Genomic DNA, 27,056 nt, shown 5'->3' on the forward strand with positions numbered 1-27,056 from the left:
AGGGATACAGTAGATCATGCTAGTGTCCACTTAGAGGTGGGACTGGAAACAGATTGGAGGCAAACCAGCTAGGCGGCAACTGTAGTAGGCCACAAATAAGAAGGCACTCAGCTTCTTAGAGGACTATAGCTCTACAGAATGCTTTTAGGGAAGAGCTAGTGTAGAGGGAAGAATGAGGTATTAGATTAAGCATGAAAGTCCTGGTTCCATAAGTAAAGCCAGAGCATGCTCATTTTCCTCTAGACTAGTGGTTCTCAACCAGGAGTGATTTTGTCCCCCAGGGGACATTTGGCAATGTCTGGAGATATTTTTGTTAGTCACAGCTGGGGGGAAGGTGCTTCTGGCATGTTAGTGGTTAGAGGCCAGGGATGCTGCTGGACATCCTACATTGAAGACAGTTCCCATCACCCCTGCCCTACAAAGAATTATCAGGCCCAAGATTTCAATAGTGCCACTGTTGAGAAACCCTGCTCTAGAACAGTAGAACTTTGAATAGTGACTAAGATAGAAACATCAAACAAAGGCACACTTTGATTCTGCCTCTTTTCTGTCTTCAGGATCCAGGGAGAAAGAAGACAATAAAACCCCATCAGAAGAGGGGGGTTAGAGGTTACAATTTCTCATCACTTTGGGAGCCATCCATAGTCACAGAGGGGGCAGCAATGGTGGGAAGTCCTGTTTCCTTCCAAAGCAGGGACAGCCCTGCTGCTGGTCATCAGGCCTAAGTAGGAACTGCCCCAGGTAGGCTGGCATGTTCTGTCATTGCAGGCTGCTCTGGAATGATGGCTGGGAGACTCTCCTAATGCTGGCTGAGTCGGGGTCCAGACACTCACCAAGACAGACAAGCAGGGGAGGTGAACCAAAGGGCAATCTTGGTATAAAATGGTATTTAGTTGGTGGGGAACATAGGCTGCAGTAAAGGGGTCAAAAGGACTGAGGTCAGTCTTGAAGAGCACTATATTTACCAGCCAATTTTTTCTTTTTTGGCGGGTTGGCAGGTACGGGGATCCAAACCTTTCACCTTGGTGTTACAACACTGAGCTCTAAGCAGCTGAGGTAACCGGCCAGCCAGCACTGACATTTAAGAAACAACCAAAGAACATCCAGGGGAAGAGGCGCTCAGACAGGCACCTGAGGAAACAGAAAAGAGGAGCATTAGGAGTCAGGAAGGAAGTCCAACGAGTTCAAGGGAACTGGCCTTGTGCAAAAATAGGTCGTTGTCCAACACGAGCCCTTCTGCATTCCAGTACAACCAAGGCCGACCAGAGTTCTCAGAACCTCCTAGTTCTTGACGCCGGTTGGCAGACCCGAGAGAAGCCGAGAGTAGAAGACAGATCTCAGCCATTCCGCCGCCGGAAATGAATGACCAGGACCTCACGGCCAAACTACTTAAGCTCCGCCCCCAACGACCGAGCATGCGCAGCTCCCATTCACGGCCCCTCCCAGCTCGGGCCCACCCCCTCCCCGTCGCAGAACATGCGCAGTCCTACCGTCGTCCCGCCCCTCCCTTTCCAGATCCCCGGTTCCTTAGAAACCAGGTGGCGCGTTTGCGGTGGCGGCGCGCTAGACTCCGGTGCCGTTGCATGCTCGCCAGCCTCCCTCGAAGCGGACTAGTGGCCGCCGAGACCCGTCCAGATCCATGGTCTGCGGTGCGGCGCTGGGCGGGCGATGCCAGCGTGCCAGGTGAGAGGCGGCCCGCGGCGGCGGGTGAGGGTAAAGGAGGGCATGGCGCGGCCGCGAATGGGCGCCGGCCGGGCCTCCTCTACGGCCCGGCGACCGAGGTCGGAGGCGTGGATACGCAGAGCCCAGGATGGAGGGGGCTGAGTTTGAGGGTCGCCCCGGGGTTCACCCTCTCCACCTCAGATATAGGAGTGGCACATTTGGTCGTAGCATTGTAGAATTTGGGAGGTCCTGGAAGGACCTCGGACATAATCCATCCCATTGGATGGATTACACACAATCCAATCCAATCCATTTTCCAAATGCGGAAACCTAGGCGCTCTCACCTTGTGCCGAACAGGCCCCCTACGTGTGTGAGGAGGGACGCTTTGTGGACGAGGATGTGTGAGGTGTGGAAGCCTTAGACAAAGGGCTCGTAGGAAAGCTGGTCCATTCTCTTTCAGAATGAGATAGGACTTTTGGGGGGGTCTTTATTAAGAAACACGTGTTCAGGAGAAAGGTGAGAGAAGGGACACCCCAGAAAGTACGGGTGTTTCTGCCAGTCCCTGAGTGCTCTCTGGCCACGTTTCGATGCCCCTGACCTGCCTGTGAAGCTCAGGAAGGAAGCAGATGGACTTTGTGGAGACAAAAGGTGAAGTAAGGTATTCCTATCAAGGCCTTGAATGGTGAGGGAGGGAGAGGGGGCGGGGAGATGAGGGCTTGTGAGTGGTTGTGTGAAGTTTACCTTTCAAACTACTGCAGAATCCAAAGAACAGGACAGGAATTAAAAAGTTTAAAGCTGCATTGGATAGACACCAAAGAAGGTTATAAAACACCTTATTTATGTTTATTTTTCCCGTGGTGTCATGCTGAGAGTACGAAAGTGTCTCAGGGGTCAGGGTTAGGGTTAGGGTGATCTATGCGGCACAAAGACCTGTGAAGGAACAGCTCTTAGTGTATGGCCCTTCAGTTGAAGGGAACAGCGTTTAAATTAGAAAAGGAAGACATTTAAAGGGTCATTGTGATATGGAGTGATGTGGAGAGAAGATAGTTGATAAGGAAACTCGTTTCCTTCTGAAAAGCTACACCAGAGGACAAAGGAGTTTTAAGGCCATTTTTTAAAAGTGTGATTTTCCAAAGATGAACTTCAAAGGTAGACTAGGGCTATCTAAATGTGGCCAGAGGGCACTCAAGGACTGTCAGAAACACCCACACCTTCTGGGGTGTCCCTTCTTCCACCTGTCACCTGAACAACTGTTTGTTAATAAAGACTTACCCTCAAAAGTCCTATCTCATCTATACAGAAAATGTGAAAAAATTACTGCTTTTTTGGGATGGGAGTTTAGAGAATCTGTCTGGACCAAGAGGGGAAAATTTTCAGCACACAGTTTGATGGTAGAATCCCTATCTTACAGATAAAGATTCTGTTGTGAGAGGCTTTTTTCTCACCACCTGGTTGTCCCACTTTTCCTATGGAGTGATTGGTCTGGGTCTCATTTATTACTGTTATTTGCTAGGAAAATTCACATGTATGATTTCGGTAGTAATATTAGAACTCAGTAGTAGGACTAGCAATAAAAAAAAAAAAAAGCTCCCCCCGAAAAAAGTCTTAAAAATTTGCAATATGGGGGAAAGAGTGATTTTTAAAAGATGGTCACTGGTTCTAATAATCAAAGCCAATTTGTCGCTAGCTTGATAAAACTAATTTTCAAGGTATATTCAACTTTGCAGCAGGTGTTTTTCCCCCAGAGTGATAAGATACATTGAAAGTATGATAGTGTTAATAGGTCAGATCAGTTGAAGGAAGAAAGCTTTGTCTTAGGTTCATAAATCAATGCCAGACCATAACTGGGATATCCAGTAACCATGGGATATTGTGGCTGTGCATTTTATTGGCTTTTCTTGCATCTGTGGAATTATTTTGTATAAATAACTCAGATTTATTTTGTATAAATCTGTGGGGAAAATCAGTACCGTTAATGAAATTCTGTCAGAAAGGCTTCTTGAATATCATTGTATTCTTTGTAGAAACCCTCATTACTTTAATGTTGACTTGCAGAAGAAGCTCTAGGAAATGGGTTTGATAGGCGGTGGAGAGAGTGAGCCATCCCCCCAGCAATTCCAAGGCTATACTGGGTCCCAAAAAGTGTGGATTTTATCACTTTTTGGGAGACAAGTAAGCCAAAATCAAGGAAAGATGGAGGGGAACAATTGCCATCTGCAGAACTGGATGGGGAGAGGGAAGGTGCTTTGAATGTAAGCGCAAATACTTCCTTGAATGAGCTGTTGGAGAATGTACTACTCAAATGTGGCTATGGTGTGTCCCATGGATTTGTGTGCATTTTCTGAACTCCTACAATCAGACAGACACTTGTTTTCAGAAGAGGAGATGGGTGGACTTATAGAGGACTCTCCAAGTGTTTCTTATGCTAAGACAGTGAAACCTTTTGACAAATAATTACTTAACATCTACTCCATTTTCCCAGGCAGCTGAGAGCATTTATCAAATCTGGCCTGTAATAAAGTAATCAACAGTATTTGACAGGCCAACCATGAGGGAACCTTATCAGATAAACCAGTAAAGCTAACAGGATCTACTTTCACTGAACTGATTTTCTAGTTTTACCAGAAGAGGAGAAATCATCTGATGTAAGTTGAAATACAGAGGTGGGTGTTGAGAAAACAAAGGAATGAAATGGAGAGATCTCTAACTTAGAGGTAGGAAAAGTGACTTTCTGATGCCTGGAATGTCACTAATGCATATTTATCACAGCGGGTCCAATTCTAGACAAATCTGCAATTGGAATTGGAAAGCATCTAGAAAAAAATTGAATTTGGAATTTTGCTATTTTTGAGAATTTGCATACAATATAATAATAGGACATTATTTTTCTTACATACAAAAGTAGCACTTTTGTATTAGCAAACATAGAAGTAAACTTAAATTTGGATTCTGAAAGTCCAAATTACTTGAAAATTTAGAAGTCAGGTGTTTTAAAAAGTGGGAATGAAAGATACTTGAAATAAGTTTGGGTTCATGAACATTAGAATAATAGATACTGAGAAAAATATGAAAGCAGGGCCGGCACGTGGCTCACTTGGGAGAGTGTGGTCCTGATAACACCAAGGCCACGGGTTCGGATCCCATATGGGGATGGCTGGTTAGCTCACTGAGGGAGCGTGGTGCTGACAACACGAAGTCAAGGGTTAAGACCCCCTTACTGGTCGTCTTTTTAAAAAAAGAAAGAAAGAAAGAAAGAAAGAAAGAAAAATATGAAAGAAATAAGACTTCCCTATACTCTAACACCCACTTATGAATTAGACATTAAGTCAGGAATGAGCTCACTAAAGTACCATCTCTTCAAACCAAAACAAAGGAAATGAAAAATTTCTATCTCATGGTGAAGGGAATAAGCATCTAGAAAATAGGGATTAAACATTATAAAGGAAGAGATGAGTATTCCTGCATTACTTAAATACACTTGAACCCTAGCCTTAAGCACTTATTCTTTAGTTCCTACTCTTAGAAAGGGAGTTGAAAGAAGTAACTTTGTTTTAGATACTGCCCATTCTCAAGATAGCCAGTGATGAAATCCACACTTTTGGGGACCCAGTATAGTCTTGGAATTGCTGGGGGGAAGGCTCACTCTCTCTGCCGCCTGTCAAAGCCATTTCCAAGAGCTTCTTCTGCAAGGGTTTCTTTCAGTCCTCTATAATGAAGGATTAAGAATGAAGGCTGTGAAAAATGGGAACTGAGTACTCAATGCAGTCTTCCTTTTCAGGGATAACTATGCTGCTGTCAAACTGTCAGCTTTCAATTTCTCATCAGACTGGATAACCCCAAAATAGAGAGAACCTAGAACACTTCTACTTAACTTTGAGGTTTACTTCATCACTTTATAACCTCAAAATCTTTTTTTTGTGTGTGTCGTTTTTCGTGACCGGCACTCAGCCAGTGAGTGCACTGGTCATTCCTATATAAGATCCGAACCCGCGGCGGGAGCGTCGCCGCGCTCCCAGCGCCGCACGCTACCGAGTGCGCCACAGGCTCGGCCCTAACCTCAAAATCTTTATTGTTTACTTTTATGATTATATTTTGCTTTGAATGATAACCTTAAGTAAATCATGTAACTTCTGGACATAATTTCTTAACCTGAATAACAGAAAACAATTAACATGTCATGACTGTCTAATACTAGAGAAATGAAGAGCTGGTTTGTGTAGTCAGTGACATATCATGTAACCCTTAAAAACTATGACAGCATGAAAAATGCTTATGTCAAAATAGTAATTAAAAATCTCAGGATACAAAATTGTGAATACAGTTCGATCACAAGCATATCAAACAAATGTAAAAACTTAGCAAAAAAGAACATAAGAAAACAGTAATTTTGTATAATGAGTGTATATATTAAAAAACAAACCCTTCTAAAAGTTTCTTGCTGGTGTAAATGAGGATATTGAACTAGTTTACTCTCTGAGGGCTTCACCCTTTCTCATTAGGATTGGTGTGTGGGTGGGAAGAACAATAGCAGAGATTGGGCAGCACTGATGTTTCCTATCTCAGGTGTCAGTGAACCAAACAGTAATGAGGTTACCTAGGTAATAAATTTACATGAGTATAATTGAAAGGTGATTATACAGATGTGCTGCTTGCTAAGACTGCTGTTTCTTTGGTGCTTGTTGACAGATAGTTTTGACCCTTAGGATTTCTTTGGTGCTTGTTATGTTATAGCATATAAACAAAGCATGTTATAGGAGGTTCCATGCAGTTAGTGGTTTCTGCAGCCCCATGGTGGCTCCCGCGAGGAAATGATTATTGTCTCTGAGCACGTGTGAGATGGTGTTTGTCCTGCCAGGCATCCTCTGATTGTCAGGGAAAAGGGGGAATGGTAGAGAGAGCAGCCATTACTTTTCAGCCTTTTGCATTTATATTCCTGTGCCAAGGGTTCAGGGGACGCAGCTTGTACTTTGCAGCAATGAGGGAAGTGACTTAACATTGTTTTCCTTATCTGATGTTATTTTCAAAATAAATCGTCTACTTAAATGGCTGTTTTGGCTGTTTCGGCTGTTTTGGTTCCCTAGCTCTGGGCTTGCTTCTGATCATGGTGGTTATTCTTTTAAAATTATTTTCTATTCATAACCAATAAAAAATTTTTTTTAATAATAAAATTATTTTCTTTATTTTTCCTTCCTTCAATGCTTAATATCAGCAATATATTAAGATTGTTGTTCAAAGAACATTTAAATGTATTTAAGTAATTTCCAAATTATATAGGAATGTTTCCAAAATACCTTGAAGTGCGAATTTTCAGGGACCTGTTATCTGCTTAATGCTATGTAAAACCCAGTCTTGGTCCTGAAAGAGCTTATAGTTTCAATAGGGAGACAAGACATTTAAACAATAATGTCATTTAAACAATAACAATCAGAAAATTCTGAAATACTAAAATGAATGGCTATTTTCAGGTAGGCATATTCTATATATACCCTGTATTTTATAGCTGGCCCTCTTCATTACACATTAGCAAGAGAAAAAAGGGAGTGGAGTGGCAAAGACTGTTGTGATATTCAATTATTTTACGTCTTACACTTAGCAGCTAGAAGATTGTTAAATCACAACCGAACATAATCACGGCCCACCTCGTTAGTAGTTTTCTGCATACAAGTAGGAGATACTTGTGAAGGGCACAGGACATTTCCCATCACTGGAGTACTTGCTTAGCCTTCTCAGTGACCAGATGCCATGTGACACAGAGTTAGAGAATGCTGGCCAGGGTCACTGTGCTCCTGGGTGCCCTGAGAATGTCCTACGAAGTCCATATGGAAGGCAGATGGGTAACCCAAAGTGTTTTTTGTTGCTGTAGAAACAGCACTTTTCTCAGAACAGGGCAGAGCATTTGTATCCCGTATAGAAGGGGAAACATGAAGAAAATGTTAGTCAATTAGGTTTGCACATTGAAGAACATTTATTGTAATAATTAAAAACTCTCCTCTTGGGACCACAGGTAAAACCAAGGTCCTCTCTCTAGGGCTGGCTACTTGACATGCATCACTGATGAGTGTGCTTTACCTCAGTGATTTAAAGGCAAAGGCAGTTCATATGCCTGCCACAGGGAAAGATATTTGAATACTCACTATGTTCCTGAGTCAAATCAGTTCTTGGTATTCAGCAATGGGTGTAGCAAGAAATGAAAGCTGTAAGCTCCAGGGACTTGGCCCATTTGGATCACTCCTATGTGCCTGATCCATTGTGGTGTTTAAGAATATTGGGCAGTGAATGAGGAAAGGACTCTGGTGACGGAATATTTTGCCATTAAAAGGGGTGGGGGAGCAAGGAAGACATTCACGTTTGAGAGGAAAGAGAAATTCAGTTGGGAGAAGCTGGTAGGTCGCTCAGGTGAGATTTCCAGTAGACACTTAGAAGTTTAGAGCCAGGGATGGACATTGGAAGTTAGGAATGTTTGCATGGACATCATAATGAAGTTGAAGGATTAGATCAAATTGTTTAGGGAGATAGTAGCGCTGAGGATGGACTTGTCAGGTTGGAGTGAATCTGGAACTCACTGTTAAAGCAATATTAGAAAAAAAATAATGTTATTGCTATATTTTCAAAAACAACAAAGACCTAATATAACTGGTAAATAAGTACTTTTCCTATTGTAATCATCAGCTGAAACTTTTTAAACCTAAGAGTGATCCAGATACTTTTGTGGGTATTAAATTTTCTTCTCTTTTATGACCCAATTTAGCTGACCCTTTTGTACATTGAGTAGTTTTGCTTTGTAGGACAGGTCATTAGGCCTGTCATAAGTGTCTCTCCTGGGACACTGTGCAGAGGTGGGTGGGATGGGGAGCTGACATCTCTGGCCAAGGCTGAGTCTCTCTCTGATTCTGTGATGGCTGCCTAGCAGTTTACTGCTATCTCAGCTTGTGGAACCGGGGGAATAGCATTTCTTTCCTTTGCCCTGCTTCTGTTTTTGCTCTCAGGGGAAGGCAGAAGTCTTTGACCATGTCATGGAGTCAGTGTAGGCACTGTTAAAACATGCAAACAAGTCATAGGAAAACTAAACCTTCTCCTACAGTGTCTGGAGCTTTGAAATCCCAGTACCAAAGCATTTATCATAACTTGAACTTGTGAATCTCCATAACTGTTTCTTTACTTGGACTTTTATTTTTCAATAGGAACATAAATGCAGGTGGAGAATCATTTTTGTATCTATCTGAAAGCATTCATGTTACCATGTTAGATTCTCAGTATGAGTTGGTTAGCGGGGAGTTGTAACTGCTGTAGGTAGTCCTTTGGCTATGAACATGCAGTTCACAACTCTGAAGCTGCGTGCTTGCCCCTGGCTCCTGCTCTGGCTCTGATGATGAGGTGTGGTTGTCTTTTCTCTTTGGGTCCAGCTCTGCTCTTCAGGTGTTGTCAGCCTATCTGCCACTCTGTTTCAATTCCGGATGTCAGGGGGTCCAAAAGAAAGGCTGGGCATCCATACCTTCTTAATTACTCCTGGATATATGGCTGTTGCTGAAAGCCACATGTAAGGCATTCCTGCTTATTTCCCCAACAGGTTCCTGGTTTTTGCAAAACAAAAATTAGACTTAAGGGCTGGCCCGTGGCTCACTTGGGAGAGTGTTGTGCTGATAACACCAAGGCCACGAACACGAAGGCCACGGGTTTGGATCCCTGTGTAGGGATGGCTGGTTAGCTCACTTGGGACAGCGAGGTGCTGACAACACCAAGTCAAGGGTTAAGATCCCCTTACCGGTCATCTTTAAAAAAAAAAAATTAGACTTAAAATTGAGCTTTATATTTTTAAATTTTAACTCCTTTACCATGCTCAAGAATTATATTCTCATGTTATAGATCTCTTTGCAAATGGATGTTAAGTCATGGTGCCCCTTTCCTAGGGTAATGTTCCACAGTAGCAGTTCTGGGGCATCATTCAGGTAGCTTATATTCTTAAGATTTTAAAATAATCATTTATTTAAAATCAAAAAGGCAAAGAAGGAATTAGGCAGGAAAAGTCATTGCCTTCTAGTCAGTGCAGCATTCACACAGGCTTTGACCTGTTTTCTCGATTCATTCATTTTCACATTCATATGTACGGTCATTCCCCAATCATTCCTCAGCACCTACTCAGTGTAAGGCACTTTTCTCTGTCCTGGTGAGACAATAGCGTGTGAGACAGGTGAGGTCCTGCCATCATGACAGACACAATAGGTGAGCCCAGTGAAGTGTGATGAGCACTGTGAAAGCCAAAGCCCAGGCTGCTGTAGGAACTGTGAGCAGAATCCCTAAACCTAGCCGAGGCATAGCCTCTCTGAAGAAGTGATGTTTAAATGGAGACCTGATAGGTCTTCTGAAAAGGAGTTAGCCAGGAGGAGTAAGAAAAGATTGTTCCGGGCAGAGCAAACAGCATGCACCAAAATGTCAAGACTGAAGAAGTAAGGTATGGTAGCTGCTGGCCTGTTGAGTGCAGGCAGAAGGGGAAAGTGGTGAGGTGAGGAAGGGCCCTACCTATACTAGGGAGATGCTCTGTGAGCCCCATCAAGGAATTTGGGCTTTATCTTAGGGGCACTTAAAGGCTGGGGAAGGAAATGGTCTACACCTGGAGAACTGTTGTGTATCTTCAGGGAACCAGAGCAGTGGGTGAATTCAGGAGACATCAGGATGTCCAATTGGTGGGACATAGTCATGGAATGGCCATGGGAGCAGGGAGGCTTCACTGCAGCCATAATTGTTCCTTATGAACTGGTTAGGTTTGAGGCACTGTCACTTGTTTGAGTCCACTTATTGTGCCTTCCCTTCACATTTGTCTGTTGGCATTTGACTGAACATAGCCTCTAAATGCTGGGTCACTGTGGTCCTGCAAGGTTTGACACATAGTGTGCTTCTCTTGTAAGAGGGAGGAAACTTCACTGCATGGGGACTGAGGTAACTGATAAGCATGGGTCATGTCATGTGGAGGAGGGGTGATAGTTGGAGAGACAGTTCTAGGTGAGGGCACCTTCTTGGCAGGTCATGTTGTAGCAAAAGACTGAGAGCAGCAGTTCATGTTTCTAATCCCAAGTGTCAGGCAGAGCTATTCTGTTATCATATGATGCTTGTTAAACCAATTTTCTGCTTTAGACTGCTTAGGCTAGTCACATAAGCCATCTCTTTAGTACACTTGTAAACATATCCCAAGATCCTGCTGAATTATGTACAGTTTGGATGAGCTCAGTATATATGTGTTAGTTTATTTACTAACTGACTATGCAGGAACAAAGTCTGAAATCTTTCATTTTTTCAGCAAATATTTATTGAGCACCCACTATATATCGGGCCTTGTTCTAGGCCCTGGGGATATAGCAGTGAACAAAACAGACAAAAAATTCCCTGTCCTCACGGAGCATACATTCTAGCAGGGGTAGTGGGGGGAAACAAACAATGGAAAAATAAACCTGATTCTGATAAGATATTTAAATAGAAACCTGAGGAAGTGAGACAGAGAGAGAAAGCCAAGTGGATATTTGCACAGTGGAGGGAACTGCAAGTGCAAAGGCCCTGAAGCAGGAGCATACCTGGCATGTTTGAGACATGTACAAGCAGGAAACCACAGTGACTGCAGCAGAGTGAATGAAGGGAAGAACAAGTAGGATATAAGGTCAGAAAGGTAAAAGGAGGAGTGGGGTGCAGACAGACCATGTAGGGCCTTGTAGGTCAGTGGAAGAACTTTGGCTTTTACTCCAAGAGAGATGGCAAGCCTTTGGATGTTTGGGGCAGAAGAATGGTTCGATCTGATTTACACTTTAATCAGTTCACTGTCAGTGCTATGCTGAGTAAGATTGGGGGTGCATCAGGGGGTGGGGGTGGGCAGGGTAGAAGCTGGGAGACCAGTTAGGCTGTTGCAGTAATGTAGGAGAGAGGTGATAATGAATTGAACTAACGTGGTAGTGATAGAAGTAGTGGGAAGTCCTTGGATTCTGGATGTATTTTGAAGGTAGAGAGTCAGCAAGACTTGTTAATGGATCAGATGTGAAGTGTGAAAGAAAAAGAAGAATCAAGAATAACTCCAAGGTTTTGACTTGAGCAATTGGAAAATTTGTGTTACTGGTTTCTGAGATGAAGCCATTGTAGCAGTAGTACATTCGGTGGAGGGAAACATCAAGGAGTTTAGTTCTGGACATTTTAAGTTTAGGATGCCTATTAAACATCCAAGTACTGTTAGGCAGTTGTTTGTATTAATCTGGAGCTCAAGGAGAGGACCTGGCTGATAACTTTGGGAGCCATCAGAGAATAAATAGTATTTAAAGCCATGTGACTGAATGGAATCACCAAGGAAGTGAGTATAGATGGAAAAGAGAAATGGACCAGGGACTGAACCATGATTCCTACAGTCGTCATCAGGAGAAACTAGCAGAGGGGACTGAGAAGAAGTGGCCAGAGAGGTAGGAGGACTATCAGGAGAAGTTTATTTTCTGAAAGCCAAGTGAAGAAGAATGTTTCAAGGAAGGTGGTAACTACCATGTCAGATGCTGCTGATAGGTCAAAGTAGGATGAGAATTCACCATTGGATTTAGCAACACTTTAATTGCATTTGACAAATATCAGGGAGCTGAAGCTTGGTTATTTGTAATGTTATTTATGACCAGTAATACAGGGTTTCCAGCCATGATATATGAACACAGAGCATCGCGATAGAGTTGCATAACTGCAGTTTGAAGTTCTGAACATTGTACCTTTTTCTCCTACCTCTTTTGGACCCATTTTATACTGAAGAAATGCTATTGGGTGGAGGCTTGAACACTGCTCTGGGGAAGGGGAGTGTCTGCCAATCACAAACTGGCTTTTTAATGAAATTGGGCTGCTGTGCTTTTTTTTTTTTTGCTGAACTACCAATGTCAGTGTTTTTTTTTTTATGATCATCCAATCTCTGGGTAGTGCCTTTCTCATGTGGAATTCAAAGTGCATTACAGATGTCATTTAACACTTCCTTAAATAAGGCTAATTTATACCCTGCTGAATGCTCTCATAGCACCCTTTTCTTTTCCATTATAGCACTTATCTCAAATTGTAATTACATATTAATGTGATTATTTGATTGTCTTATCTCTCTTCTTGACTGTACACTCCATTTGAGCAGAAACTGTATCTATTTTGCTCACCAAAGTATCCTGTGCTTTGCCCAGGCCTGGCCCATAGTAGATATTTAATAAGTATTTATTAATGAATCAATTTGCATAAATTACAGGTGTCATTTTATACATAAGCACCTCCTATAATTAGCTCAGCTAATGTCACAGTCTGTTTTAAAATCACATTGAGAGCCTGTCTCAATTAATAACTAAGGCTCTGACCTCACCTCTGGCCACAGTGCTTTATTTTAGCATATTTTATATTAGGATACAATTACTGCAAAAAAACTCATCCACAGAAAAATCTAATTCCCAAACAAGTCTCTTGACCCTGGCTCTTTGGAATGTGTCTGAGGGGACAGAGGCCTGCGGCAAAGTCTGTGGAGGTGCCTCAGAGGAGGGAGGGTTACCCTGAGCATACAGGGCTCTCGCAGGCTGTTCCTGTTAGGGAACTGCAGGTGTGGGGCTGGTTCTGTGGCTGGTGTCATGGGAGATGGCCTTTGGGGTACAATGGGGGCTGGGCACTGAGTAAGAGCTTCCCACTCTTGTGGTATGCCAAGCCTGTTGCCCAACCGTAGAGCTACAACCACAAACAGATACACACCATTTCTCTTCTTATAGCCATTATTAAATTTGCTTGCTTAAAGTAGTAAAGGAGAAGAATCCCCCTTTGAACCCCCTCTTTCTTAGTATGAGTTGTTCATGACGGGTGAGGACTTCCTAACACTTGCAGCTCAGCAGCTCACCCAGTGTGACACTGGTTAGGGAAAAGTGCCATCTCTGGATCTTCATCTTTGGATACCCTGAGACTGACTAGATCACTGGGCCTTAGCTTGAAGTTACTTCCTCAGGAAACTTATTCTTTTGGCCCCAGCCTTTGTCTTTATATTGATGATATCCCCAAAAGTAAGCACACAAGGTTTTTGTTTTATTTTAAAGGAAAAAGACATACATATCCATTTAGTTTTTATAGACCTGAATTTGCAAGGTGTGAATATGCCCTTAGATACAGCTACTATGGTGATTAAAAATTGAGGTATTGGGGGCTGGCCGGTTAGCTCAATCGGTAAGAGTGTGGTCTTACATCAGCGTCAAGGGTTCAGATCCCCAGATCGACTGACCCCCTCACCCCCAAAATTGAGGCATAATTTACATACAATTAAGTGCATAGATAGTAAGTATTCAGTTTGATAATAAATTTTGACAATTATATCGCCATGTAACCACAGCACCTCACAATATATAGTTTCTTTTCTTTTTTTTTTTTTTAAAAAGATGACCGATAAGGGGATTGTAACCCTTGACTTGGTGTTGTCAGCACCGCGCTCACCCAGTGAGCTAACCGGCCATCTCTATACAGGATCCGAACCCGTGGACTTGGTGTTATCAGCACCGCACTCTCCCGAGTGAGCCACAGGCCAGCCCACAATATATAGTTTCCATTGCTCTAGAAAGTTTCCTTGTGTCCCTTTGAAGTCAGTTCCTCCCCCCACCCTACCTCAGCCACCACCACCATCACTGCCACCTTCTGACCACTGTCACTATAAATAAGGCTTGCCTGTTTCTGTACTTCAAATAAATGGAATCCTACAGTGTGGGTTTTGTGTGTGTGTGTGTGCCTGACATCTTTCATTCAACGTAATGTTTTAGAGATTCATACATATTGTTGTGTTTATTAATAGTTAATTCATTTTTACTTCTTTGCCATATTCCATTGTATGACAACACCATAATTTGTTTATCCATTCTATTGATGAACATTTGGATTTCCAGTTTGGGGCTATTATGAATAAGGCTGCTGTGAACATTTGTATTAATTTTTTTGCAGACATGTTTTCATTTCCTTGGGTAAATATCTATGAGTGAAATTGCTATGATTGGGTTGATATATGTCTAACTTTATAGGAAACTGTCGGTTTTCCAGAGTGGTTGTACTGTTTTACTCTCCCACCAAGAATGTATGAGAATTCCATTTGCTCCATATCCTTTCCAAACTTTGGGGTTGTCAGTCTTTTTTATCTTAGCCATTCTGGTGAGTATTTCATTGTGCTTTTAATTTGTATTCCCTCATCACTAATGATATGGAACACCTTTTCATATGCTTGTTGGTCATTCCTATATCTTCTATGAAGTGCTATTTAAGTTTTTTGACAATTTTTTCAGTAGAGTGATGTGATATTTTGAAATACTGTATGTATTTGGTCTTTGTCCCCATTCCTGTCTCTTTCCTGGCATACTCTTAAGATCATTAGAATCTCCAAAGTGATGTCTTTTTGTATGCTAATGAATTGACTGATGTCTAGCCAGTTCTAGGTAGCTTCAGGATGGGGGCTGGTCACTGGAAAGACCAAGGCAGGATTAAAGGTTTGGGACATTTAGCCAGGGGCTGAAGGTTAAGTTGATCACCAACTGCCAGTGATATAGTCAATCATGCTTATGTAATGAAGCCTCCATAAAAACCGAAAAGGCCTAGGTTCACAGAGCTTCTGGATGGCTGAACTCATGGAGGTTCCTGAAGGGTTGCATGCCCAGGGAGGGCATTGAAGCTCCGCATCCCTTTTCCCATACCTCACCCTATACGTCTTTTCATCTGTATCCTTTGAGATATCCTTTATAATCCAGTAAATGTAAGGAAGTGTTTCCTTGAGTTTTATGAGCTGCTCTAGCAAATTAATCAAACCCAAGGAGGGGGTCGTGGGAATCCCTATTCATAGCTGGTTGGTCAGAAACATAGGTAAAACAACATGGGCTTGTGATTGGCATCGGAAGTAGGGGGCTGACTTGTGGGATTCTGCTCTCCACCTGTGGGGTCCGATGTTAACTTCAGGGAGATAGTGGCAGAGTTGAATTGGAGGACACCCAGTTGCTTTCTGCTGGAGAATTGCTTGCTTGCTTGCTGGTGTGAGAAATGCCCACACCCATCCAATGCCAAAGGATGGACATGGAGACATGAGGTGTACAACAAAGCGAGATTTTAATTACGGCCTTATAAGGTTCGGGTGTCTGAAGGGCAGGCACACGGAAAAAGGCTGTAGCAAGCAATTTATTTCCTAGTGTGCAAGTCCCTCCCCACAGTTCCTCATTGGCTAAGAGTACTGTGGAGTGCACAGTCTTCCTGGATGATGCCTAAGATCACCCCAATTTATTACTCCCTTGTAAGAAACTTCTTTGAGGACTCAGGACAAGCCCAGAAAAAAGGCCCACTAAACCCTGTGAAAGGAGAAACACCAGGGAACAAAGACAACAATGGGGACTAGTAACTAATTACCATCTCAAGAAGACCTCTCTCTGTTCAATGAAAGCAATAGGGGCTAGTAACTAACTACGATCTCAAGGAGAGCTCTGTCTGTCCAGAGACCCTCCAGGAATGGGCTGGACCAGTCAAACAACTTTTGTGTTGGGCCTGAATCAGTTAAAATACCCTCAGATAAGTCATTTCTGAAAATGAATCATTTAGATTATTTTCTTACACTGATGTGGAGAAAATGCCACACATTTGGTCATAGAAGTTTTCTGTGTTGATTGTTGCTGAGTAAGAGTATTGGAAAACCACTTTGCTTTGTTTGTGCGTTTTTTTCCACTCAGGTGTTTCATCTTTTTATTGTTGATTTGTAAGCATTATTCTACAGACAAGTCCTTTGTTACACATATATTGAGCAAATATTTTTTTCCCAGCCTGTGGTTTGCCTTTTCATTTTTTAAATGATGTCTTTTAATAAGCAGAAATTCTTTTAAATTTTATAACACAGTGTATCTGTGAGTCAGTGCTTTCTGTGTACTGTCCAAGAAATCCTTACCTACCCTACCCCATGGTCTCAAAAATATTCTCTGATATATTTTTCTAGAAGCTTTCTGGTTCTGGTCTTTGATCCATCTCAAATTAATTTTCGTATAGGCAGTGAGAGAGGGGGGTCAAGATTCATTGTTTGCCATATGGATATTCAGTTGTTCCGACACCATTTCATAAAAAGATTCTTTTCTCTGTTCAATTGATTTAATGCTTTGGCTGAAAATCAATTAGCTACATTTGTGTGCCTTGCAAGGTAAAGATAGTACTATAAGGCAGTAACTTTGTCTGTAGAAATCCCTAATGGCTCTTTTTTAAAAGCCTGGCATTAAAAAATAGAAAGCATACTTGTAATTTAAAAACGTGTAATTACAGGAAAAACTATTACAGATATATTTTTAAATAGCTTGGATGGAACCACTTAGGCTCCATCCCTCTGTAAGTTTCTGAAGAGCTGGCTGCTTCTAATAGGATCAGGGAAACAATCCCAGAATAAGTAATGACACTTGAAAAAACCTGCAGACAAACAAAAGTATTCTTAGATACACTGAGAGGTATTTAGGATGAATAAAGGATAACGTGACAAGAGAAAACATAAATACTCAACTCCTATATTACATTTCTCTTTCATCGAAGACGTAGCTTAAAAGAGTAGGTGCGGGAAAGGTAGAATAACAAGTTCTCAATGAGTTTAGTTCCCCTGGTCAATTTGAATTACATCCCAAGGGTCTGAGAAGACCACGCTGTACTCCATGAACTGCTCTCAATAAAGTTTGAGGCAGTGTGGAGCAAAGGGAGATGCCAGATGACGGACGATACACATTTGTCCCAGTTTTCAAAGGTGGGAGAGGAAACACCAGCTGCAGGTGTTTGAGCCTGATGCGGATGATTCCTCAGAATCACACTAGAACATCTTATCAAACAAACGATCCCTGAGCACTTGGAAAAAGAACTGGTGAATACTGAAAGTCATAGGGGTTTATAAAGGACAGTATCATCTAACAAACATTTATTAAGGTCTAACTGTATGCCAGATGCCTAAACTATAAACAACTGGCTGCTGGCCTTGAGGAGATCATAGTCAGTTCAGTGTGTTGTGTATGTGGGTTTTGTAACGATGTGATTTTTAGTACATTTACTGGATTAGTTGATCCAGGAAGTGTCAAATAAATATCATTTATTTGGATGTGAGCTGTGCATTCTATGTGTTCTGTCATCTCACTGGGCAAAAGGCAAAAGGAGAGCTAGTATAGTTCTCTGAAATTATAATTACTTGGAACACCTAATCCAAAAAATGGAGACCTCAGTTTCTTCATCTATAAAATGAAGGTAATAATAATAATAGTACCTGCCTCAGGATATTATAATAGTTGAATAAGGTGATGCCTGTAAAGCACTTGTCATATAGTGTGTACTCAGAAAAAATGTTAGTTGTTATTGGCTTGAGTGAAGACATAACCTGCTGATCAGATTTGCAACTGACACAAAGCTAATAAAGGATACTGAGTAAATATCCAAAATGATCTCAATGAATAAACAGCCACCCAAATAAAACTAAATAAAGTTTATTAGAGGAAAAATTTAAAGTACTGACCTTTGGTTCAAAAAAACTATAATTTGCATATGCATGTTCCTAGCAGCATGATTCACAATAGCTAAAATACAGGAGCAACCCAAGTGTCCACTGAGAGATGAATGGGTAAGCAAAATGTGGTAAGATGCACACAATGGCATCTTATTCAGCCTTAAAAAGGAAGGAAATTCTGACACATGCTACAACATAGACAGACCTTAAGGACAATATGCTAAGTGAAATAAGCCAGCACAGAAGAACAAATACTATATGATTCAACTTATGTGAGATACCTAGAGTTGTCAGACTCATAGAGACACAAAGTAGAATGGTGGTTGCCAGGACCTGGGAGGAGGGGGAAATGTGGGTTGTTTAGTGGGTATAGAGTTTTGGTTTTGCAAGATGAAAAGAGTTTCTGGAGATGGGTGGTGGTGACAGTTGCACAGTAATGTAAATTTACTTAATTTCACTGAACTGTACACTTAAATGTAGTTGAGATGGTAAATTTTAAGTTATATATATTTTTGCCACCATCAAAAATGTTTTTAAAACCTGACTGTGCAAGTACAGAAATTTATTAGGACGCATGAAAAATGCTATGTATGTCAGGATGACATGGCTAATCTGCATTCTAAAATGTATATAAGCTGCTTAACAGAAGTATAATGTCCAGCAAAAAGAAGGCCAGAGTATGTTCAGTTCTGGGGGCCCCATTTCATGTGGATGTTAAAAAACCAGAGAGTGGACAAACCAGAACAGCTGTGGCCAGTAGGGTAGAGTGTGTGAGGAAGGCCTGAGGGAATTAGGGGAGTTCAGTCTATATAAGAGTGTATCAGTTAGGTTTTTGCTGTATAAAAAACAACCTTAAAATTCAGTAACTTAAAGGCTAGCTGGTTAGCTCAGTTGGTTAGAGCTTGGTGCTGATAATACCAAGGTCAAGGGTTCGGATCCCTTTACCAGCTAGCCACCAAATAAAAAGAAAGAAAGAAATTCAGTAACTTAAGACAAATATTTATTATTTCTCATTATTCTTTGGGTGATATGGGTGCTTGTTCTACTCTGAGTCAGTTCAGCTAGAACTGGATGGCCTGGGATGGTCTCATTCACTTAACTGTCAATGTCAGCTAGGATAGTGGGAATGACTTGGTCACATGTCTCTCATGATCCAGCAGGATGACTTGGGCTCATTCACATGGTGATGGTTGCAGAGAAACCAAGAGTAGCAAGAGAGCAAACCTTCATGGGCCGGCCCGTGGCTCACTCGGGAGAGTGTGGTGCTGATAACACCAAGGCCACGGGTTCGGATCCCATATAGGGATGGCCAGTTGCTCACTGGGTGAGCGTGGTGCTGACAACACCAAGTCAAGGGTTAAGATCCCCTTACCGGTCATCTTTTAAAAAAAAAAAAAAAAAAACCTTCATGCACAAGTACTTTTCAAGCTTCTTAAGTCATGTTGCTAATGTCCCATTGGCCAGAGCAAGTGACATGGCTAACCCAGAGTCAGTGTGGGAAGTGACTGAGACTACCTGATGGCATGAGAACAAGGAAGGGAATTATTGTCGTCATTTTTGCACACAGCCTAGGAAATTTAGAGTAAACATTAGAAACATTACAGATAGTTCCACAGTGTGGAAGTTTCATGGGGACACGTTTCAAGTCCATCTAAAGAAGAACTTTCTGACCAAAATGGCCCCAGAAGAACAGAGGTGGGCCACCAGTACATTGAATGTGTTGGAGAGGCTTTGTGACTTCTTTTCTCTCTGAGCAGCTCAGACCTGTTACAGCTCTTCCAGGAAGGTTTCCCTTTTTGCACAGCTCCTCCAGTCCCTATAGTTAATGGTGCTCTTCTCTGTGCCACACACAAGTTTCTGTTGCTCTCTCTACTTGTCATACCATATAACAAATTTGCTCAAGTGCCTGTCTTGTCTATGAGATGGAATTCCTTGAGGGTACAGATGACATTTGATTAATCATCTCAGTGCCAATATTGCAAGAAATTGTGTTCCATCCTCAGGTTGCCTCTTGGTAGTAGCTCCATCTGTAGAATCCATATTCAGGCAGAAGAGAGGGAGGAAGGAGAAAACAGAATTCCTGCCATTTGAAATTGCCTCCTTTAACGAAGGCAATTTCCAGAAGTTCTACCAAACCATACCTTCTATATTTATCTCATTAGATACACTCTTTGCAAGGAAGGCTGGGAAATACAGGTTTTAGCTCTGCATGTTGTAACTGCCAATATTGTGAAGATTGTTGGTAGGAAAGAAGGATTCATAGGTACCTTCTGCCTCCTACACTTGGTGTTTGAGGTAGGGTGTTCTTTTTTTATCATAATCCTGACTGCCTTCATAACTATGTCTATCACTTGCAGCTCCTGGGCCTTGTAACACATGGAGTAGGGCAGGGGTCAACAAACCTTTTTTTTTTTTTTTTCCCCTTTAGTGGTCCATTTATTTATTTATTTATTTAAATTTATTAATAAAACCCCATCACCAAAACCTCCCTCCCTCCTCCCTCTCCCCCCCAACAATGTCCTTTCTGTTTGCTTGTCGTATCAACTTCAAGTAATTGTGGTTGTTATATCTTCTGCCCCCCGCCCCCCGGTTTTTTTTTTTTTTTTTTTTTTGTGTGTGTGTGTGTGTGTGTGTGTGTGAATTTATATATTAATTTTTAGCTCCCATCAATAAGTGAGAACATGTGGTATTTCTCTTTCTGTGCCTGACTTGTTTCACTTAATATAATTCTCTCAAGGTCCATCCATGTTGTTGCAAATGGCAGTATTTCATTCGTTTTTATAGCTGAGTAGTATTCCATTGTGTAGATGTACCACATTTTCCGTATCCACTCATCTGATGATGTCAACAAACCTTTTCTGTGAAGGTCCAGATCATAAATATTTTAGATTTTGTGGGCCCTGTGGCCTCTCTTGCACCTACTCTGCCCTTGTAGTACAAGAGCAGCCATAGATAAAGGAATAGGTAAACAAATGGGTGTGACTGTGTTCTAATGAAACTTTATTTACAAAAACAGGTATCAGATTGGATTTGGCCCACCCCTTTGGTAGGCAGTGGGTCTGTCCTGTGGTTTTGCAGAAGCTGTGGCTCCACAGACTAGACATACAGAAGGTAAGATGGTATTCAGACAGTCTGGGAAAAACAATTGACAAATCCCAACTTTTACACCAGACTCAACAGTCAGACCTTTTGAGTTCCCTGTTTCTCTTAAGGATGCTACGGTTTTTCAGTCACTTGGGCTTCGAACTTCAATGTCATTTTTTTTTGGGGGGGGGTCATATTTATTTAAGCTTAATGTACATAATAGTAAATTTTACCTTTTTACTGTACTGTGCTATGAGTTTTGACAAATGCAGTTATGTAACCACCGCTATAGTCAAGATATAGAACAGTTCCATCACTCCCCTAAATTCCCTTGTACCCCTTTGTAGCCTACCCATGCCCCAAATCTCAGCCCTTGGCAACCACTAATCTATTCTCTGTCCCTATAGTTTTTCCTTTTTCATTATGTCATTTAAATGGAATCACATGGGCTGGCCTGTGGCTCACTCAGGAGAGTGTGGTGCTGATAACACCAAGGCCTAGGGTTCGGATCCCATACAGGGATGGCCGGTTCGCTCACTGGCTGAGTGTGGTGCTGACAACACCAAGTCTAGGGTTAAGATCCCCTTACCGGTCATCTTTTAAAAAAAATAAAAAATAAAAAATAAATAAAAAATAAAAAATAAATGGAATCACATAGTATGGAGCCTTTTGAGTCTGGCATCTCTTTCAATTAGCATAATGCATTTGAGATTCATTCATGTTGTTGCATGCATCAGTAGCTTGTTCCTTTTTATTGTTGAGTAGTGTTCCATTGCATTGATGCACTACTATTTGTTTATCCACTCACCAGTTGAAGGATATTTGTGTTGTTGACAAATTTTGGCAATTATGAATAAAGCTGCTATAGACGTTCTTATATAGGTTTTTGTGTGAATATAAGTTTTCATTTCTCTTGGTAATTACCTAAAAGTAGAATTGCTAGATTGTATGATAGGTGTATATTTAACTTTATAAGATGACAAACTATTCCAAAGTGGCTGTATTATTTTACATTTTCACCAACAATGAACAATGGCTTCCCATCATTGCTAGTATTTGATATCAGGTTTTCTGAATTTCTGATTTTCAGACATTCTTCTAATGTGTGTAGTTTTATTTATTTTGTTTTTGTTTTTGTTTTGGTGGATGGCCAATATAGGATTAGACCCTTGACTTTTGTGTTATCACCACTGTGCTTTAACCAAGTGAGCTAACCCTCCAGTCCTTTTTGTTGTTTTAATTTGCATTTCCAATGAATGCAGTCTAATGAATTGCCTAATGACTATTGATATGGTGATTTATAGTAATTGGTTTTAGAATGTTGATCCAGCCTTGTGTTCCTGGGATTAAACCCCTCTTGGTCATGAAGTAGTGTCCTTTTAACACCTTGCTGAATTCAATTTGCGAACATTTTGTTGAGGACTTTTTTGTCTATATTCATGAAAGTGTTGGTTTCCAGTTCAGTGTCTCCCTCTCCACTCATAATCCCAGATCCTATTGTAGCTGTCTGTTCCATTTCATTCCCTCCACCAGACCCTCTTACCTGCTACCTGATATCCTAACTGGTACTCTGTGTCTAGTGTCTCCTAAACCCTATTCCACCTACACCTTTTCTGCCAAATTGAAAACAAACAAACAAACTCAGTGGTTCTTTTTTTTTTTTTTTTTTTTTTTTAAAAGATGACCGGTAAGGGGATCTTAACCCTTGACTTGGTGTTGTCAGCACCACGCTCACCCAGTGAGCCAACCGGCCATCCCTATATGGGATCCGAACCCGTGGCCTTGGTGTTATCAGCACCACACTCTCCCGAGTGAGCCACGGGCCGGCCCCAAACTCAGTGGTTCTTATTGCTTACTATGTTAGTCTGGGTCCAGGCAGAAAACAGCCAGTATACTCAAAGGGTTAATTGAAAAGCCTTTAATGAAGGGATTATTTACAATGGTGTGAGCAGTAAAGAACACCTACAAGGGATGGTAGAGCACTGAGGGACTGGCAAGGACTGGCAATAGCTGGTAGTGTTACCACCCCAGGAGCAATAGGGAAAGGGTGGGTGTTACTGGAATCCCGTGGGAGAGGGGTCTTCAGTAGGAGCTGTGATCTAGGTCAAGGAAGTCAGCTCCTTCTCGAACCACTTCCTGGCAGGGAGAGAGGGCAGAGAATAAATTCTTTGACCTTTCTTACTGCTCTCTGATCTCTTCCTGGTGCCTTTCATTGGCTGGACGCAGATGGAAGCCAGAGGACCTAGGGCCCAGGCCTTTAGAGATTGGCCTTCTGACTCCTGAGACACAGAGCAGGGCAGAGAGGATCAGGTGAGGAAGGTAGAGCAGACCAAGAGTACCACACCTACCCACCATCCAAGTCCAAACTCCTTAGATTAGCACTTGGTGTGCCACCAGCTCTGGCTCCTACTCACCTTTCTGACTTATCACCCCTGGAATTAGGACTTTTCTTCTCTTATGTCACACATCTCCCCTGTTAGACCCTCAATAAAGGTGTGACATAGGAACAGATTAGTATTGGTTTGAGTGATGGACCTGAGGCAAGCAGTTACAGTACCAAACAGCAGAAGGAATTATCAGGCTCACACTTATCACTAAGGATGAAAGAAGAGTTGCTCCACACACGCCTATGTTACAAAATGACTGTTTTTACAGAAGCACAGAGAAGCTAAGTAACCTGCTCAAGTTTTCATGCTGGATATAGCAGGTCTGTTGCACACAGTCAGCTGTGTAACCCTGGAAAGTTACCTAGCCTCTCTAAGCTTCTGTTTCATATCTTTAAAACAGGGTTGCATGGATTTAGACTAAACACTGCCTGGCCTAGTACACTCACTTCATATTAGCTCAGAATATTATCATATTCCTACACAGCTTTCGGAGACATCTAAGTCAGTCATAGATAATCTAGGTATCATTTCTTAAAATGATGAACTATGTAGTGACTTCTTATGAGCCAGGCCCTGTTATAAATGCTTTACAAATGTGAACTCATTTATCCCTTAAGTCCCCTATGAAGTAGGTACATTTAACCCATTTTACAGATGAGGAAATAGAGGCATAGAACAAATAAGAGACTTACCTGCAATGTCCCAGCTGGTAAGTGGCAGAGCCAGAATTTGAACCCAGGTGAGGTGGCTACAGATTCCATGCCTCTAGCCTCTGTGCTGACTTCCCCATAACCTGTGACCTTCTCAAATTATGTGTAGCCAGTCCAGACTGCCAAGACACTTTCCACCCTTCATTCCTGGCCAGCATGTGGTGATTGCAGTGCATGTGAGCCGGGCAGGGCTGGGTTTATGGAGATCTTTGGAGGGATATGAAGGGTATGTGCAAGGATATTAGGGGAAAAGAGTAGGGAAATTTTAGGGGTGAGAAAGGGTAGCCACTGAAATAAACAAGGAAAACCAGCTCTGCCTGCTTGAACAGGAAATACATAGTCATCAAGCCTGCCTAGCTTCATGCCATCTGGCTTCTCAGGAATCAGCTGATACCCCTTTATGGGCATTGATGAAGCTGCCCTTTGAGTCAGTGCAGTAAATCAGAAGTTATTAAAAATTCTTCTAATCCATTCTGTTGTTTTAAGCCTCTGATACTTAAATATATATATACAAACACACACACCCAAATATAACTAGAGTGAGAAGGAATGTGGTATGAGAGAGGAGGTGGTGTGCCGAGAACATGGACATCCTTGTTTATGGTAGCTATGTCTCACTTCCCTGGCCCTTACAGCTGTTGGTAATTAATGACCCACAAAACTTAAGCAGAATCTCTCTTATCTAGTGCTACAAATTTGACACTCTCAGCCTCCCAGAATAGCCCAGAATATACTATGTGACTGACCTGTTTTCTAACTAGAAGGGAAGCCTGTAAGGACAGGAGAATTATCAGCAAAAAGAAAAGAGAGAGATGGGGAAAGTGGAAGAGGAAAGAAAGGTGGCTAAGAAATCATAGATATTATCCACTATCAGAAAGAAAGAAAGATGGTTAAGATAAATCAGAACCCCAATGGTAGAAAACAGGGGGCAAGCCAAGCTCCACAGCTGCAGAGAGCAGAGTCAAGAAGAGGCATGAAACTGGCCAGGAGTCTGGAGTTTGAGCCAGCCCAAGGCATGCTTAATTCAGTGGTTCACAAAGGCACAGGTGTACTTCAGGCAGAATCGACCAGTACGTGATGCTGTACTGAGCTATACTGGCAAAACAACCCCTAATGTAGACGTGTACTTTGCACAGTACACATGTGTCTACAGTAGAAGCAAAAGAGATAACTTGAAAATGAAGTTAAGAAAACAATTCCATTTACAATAGCATCAATAATGATAAAATGCTTAGAAATAAATTTAACAAAAGAAGTGTATAACTTATACTCAAACTACAAAGCATTGTTGAAAGAAATTAAAGAAAATCTAAATAAATGAAAAGACATCCCATGTTTGTGGATCAGAAAAGTTAATAGTTAAGATGATAATATTTCCTGAATTTATCTACACATTTAACACAATCCTTATCAAAATGCCAGCTACCTTTTTTGCAGAAATTGGTAAGTTAATTCTAAGATTCACAGGGAAATGCAAGGGACGTAGAATAGCCAAAACAATCTTGAAAAATGACAGAGTTGGAGGACTCATACTTGCTAATTTCCAAACTTACTACAGAGTTTCAGTAATCAAGATAGGGTAGTACTGGCATAAGGATAGACATATAGATCAATGGAATAAAATTGAGAGTTCATTTTAAAAAATCCATACAATTATGGTCAACTGATTTTTTTTTTCCTTTTTTTAAGGGGATCTTAACCCTTGACTTGATGTTGTCAGCACCACGCTCTCCCAAGTGAGCTAAACAGCCATCCCTATATAGGGATCCGAACCCATGGCCTTGGTGTTATCAGCACCACACTCTCCTGAGTGAGCCATGGGTCGGCTGTTGGTCGACTGATTTTTGACAAAGATGTTAAGACAATTAAATGGGGGAAAGAATAGTCTCTTCAAAAAATAGCGTTGGGGGCCGGCCCGTGGCTCACTCGGGAGAGTGCGGTGCTGATAACACCAAGGCCCCGGGTTCGGATCCCATATACGGATGGCCGGTTCGCTCACTGGCTGAGCGTGGTGCTGCCAACACCAAGTCAAGGGTTAAGATCCCCTTACCGGTCATCTTTTAAAAAAAAAAAAAATAGCGTTGGGACAGCTGGATAACCACAGGCAAAAGAATGACATTGTACTCCTACTTCACACCATATACAAAAATCTACTCAAAGTCGATCATAGGCCTAAATGTAAGCACTAAAGTTATAAAACTCTTAGAAGAAAATATAGGAGTACAACTTTGTGACTTTGAATTAGGCATAGCCTTCATAGAGATGACATCAAACACAAGTGACTAAAACTAAACTGGACTTCATTAAAGTTAAAAAGTTTTGTGCTTCAGAGGACACTCTTAAGAAGGACACACACTGAATGGGACAAAGTCTTTGCAAGTTATAGATAATACGTCTGAAAGAAGTAAAAACAGGTATTCAAACAAACATAGTCAAATTCATAGCAGCAGTGTCCACAATAGCCAAAGTTTGGAAACAACTAAAATGTCCATCAGAAGATGAAAGGATAAACAAAATGTGGTATGCACATATGCTGGGATATTATTCAGCCATGAAGAAGGAATGAAGTACTGATGCATGCTGGAATGTGAATGAAACTCAAAAACTTGTTAAGTAAAAGAAACCAGACACAAAAGGTCACATGTATAATTCCATTCATATGAAATATGCTGAATAGGTAAATCCATAGAGACCATGAAGGTTGCTAGTTGCCAGGAACTGGA

At 41.6% G+C, this 27,056-nt stretch overlaps 1 protein-coding gene across 1 annotated transcript in view; it reads left to right on the forward strand.

The window, feature by feature from the left end:
* Positions 1 to 1,562: 1,562 nt before the first annotated feature.
* Positions 1,563 to 27,056, forward strand: part of GFOD2 (Gfo/Idh/MocA-like oxidoreductase domain containing 2) — a 54,519-nt gene continuing 29,025 nt past the window's right edge. Inside the window, exon 1 of the mRNA XM_063110537.1 lies at positions 1,563 to 1,683. The gene's annotated coding sequence lies outside the window, so the exon portion shown is untranslated. The remainder of the gene's footprint in view (positions 1,684 to 27,056) is intronic.

The sequence above is a fragment of the Cynocephalus volans genome, chromosome 10 (genome assembly GCF_027409185.1).
Source record: "Cynocephalus volans isolate mCynVol1 chromosome 10, mCynVol1.pri, whole genome shotgun sequence".
NCBI lineage: Eukaryota > Metazoa > Chordata > Mammalia > Dermoptera > Cynocephalidae > Cynocephalus > Cynocephalus volans.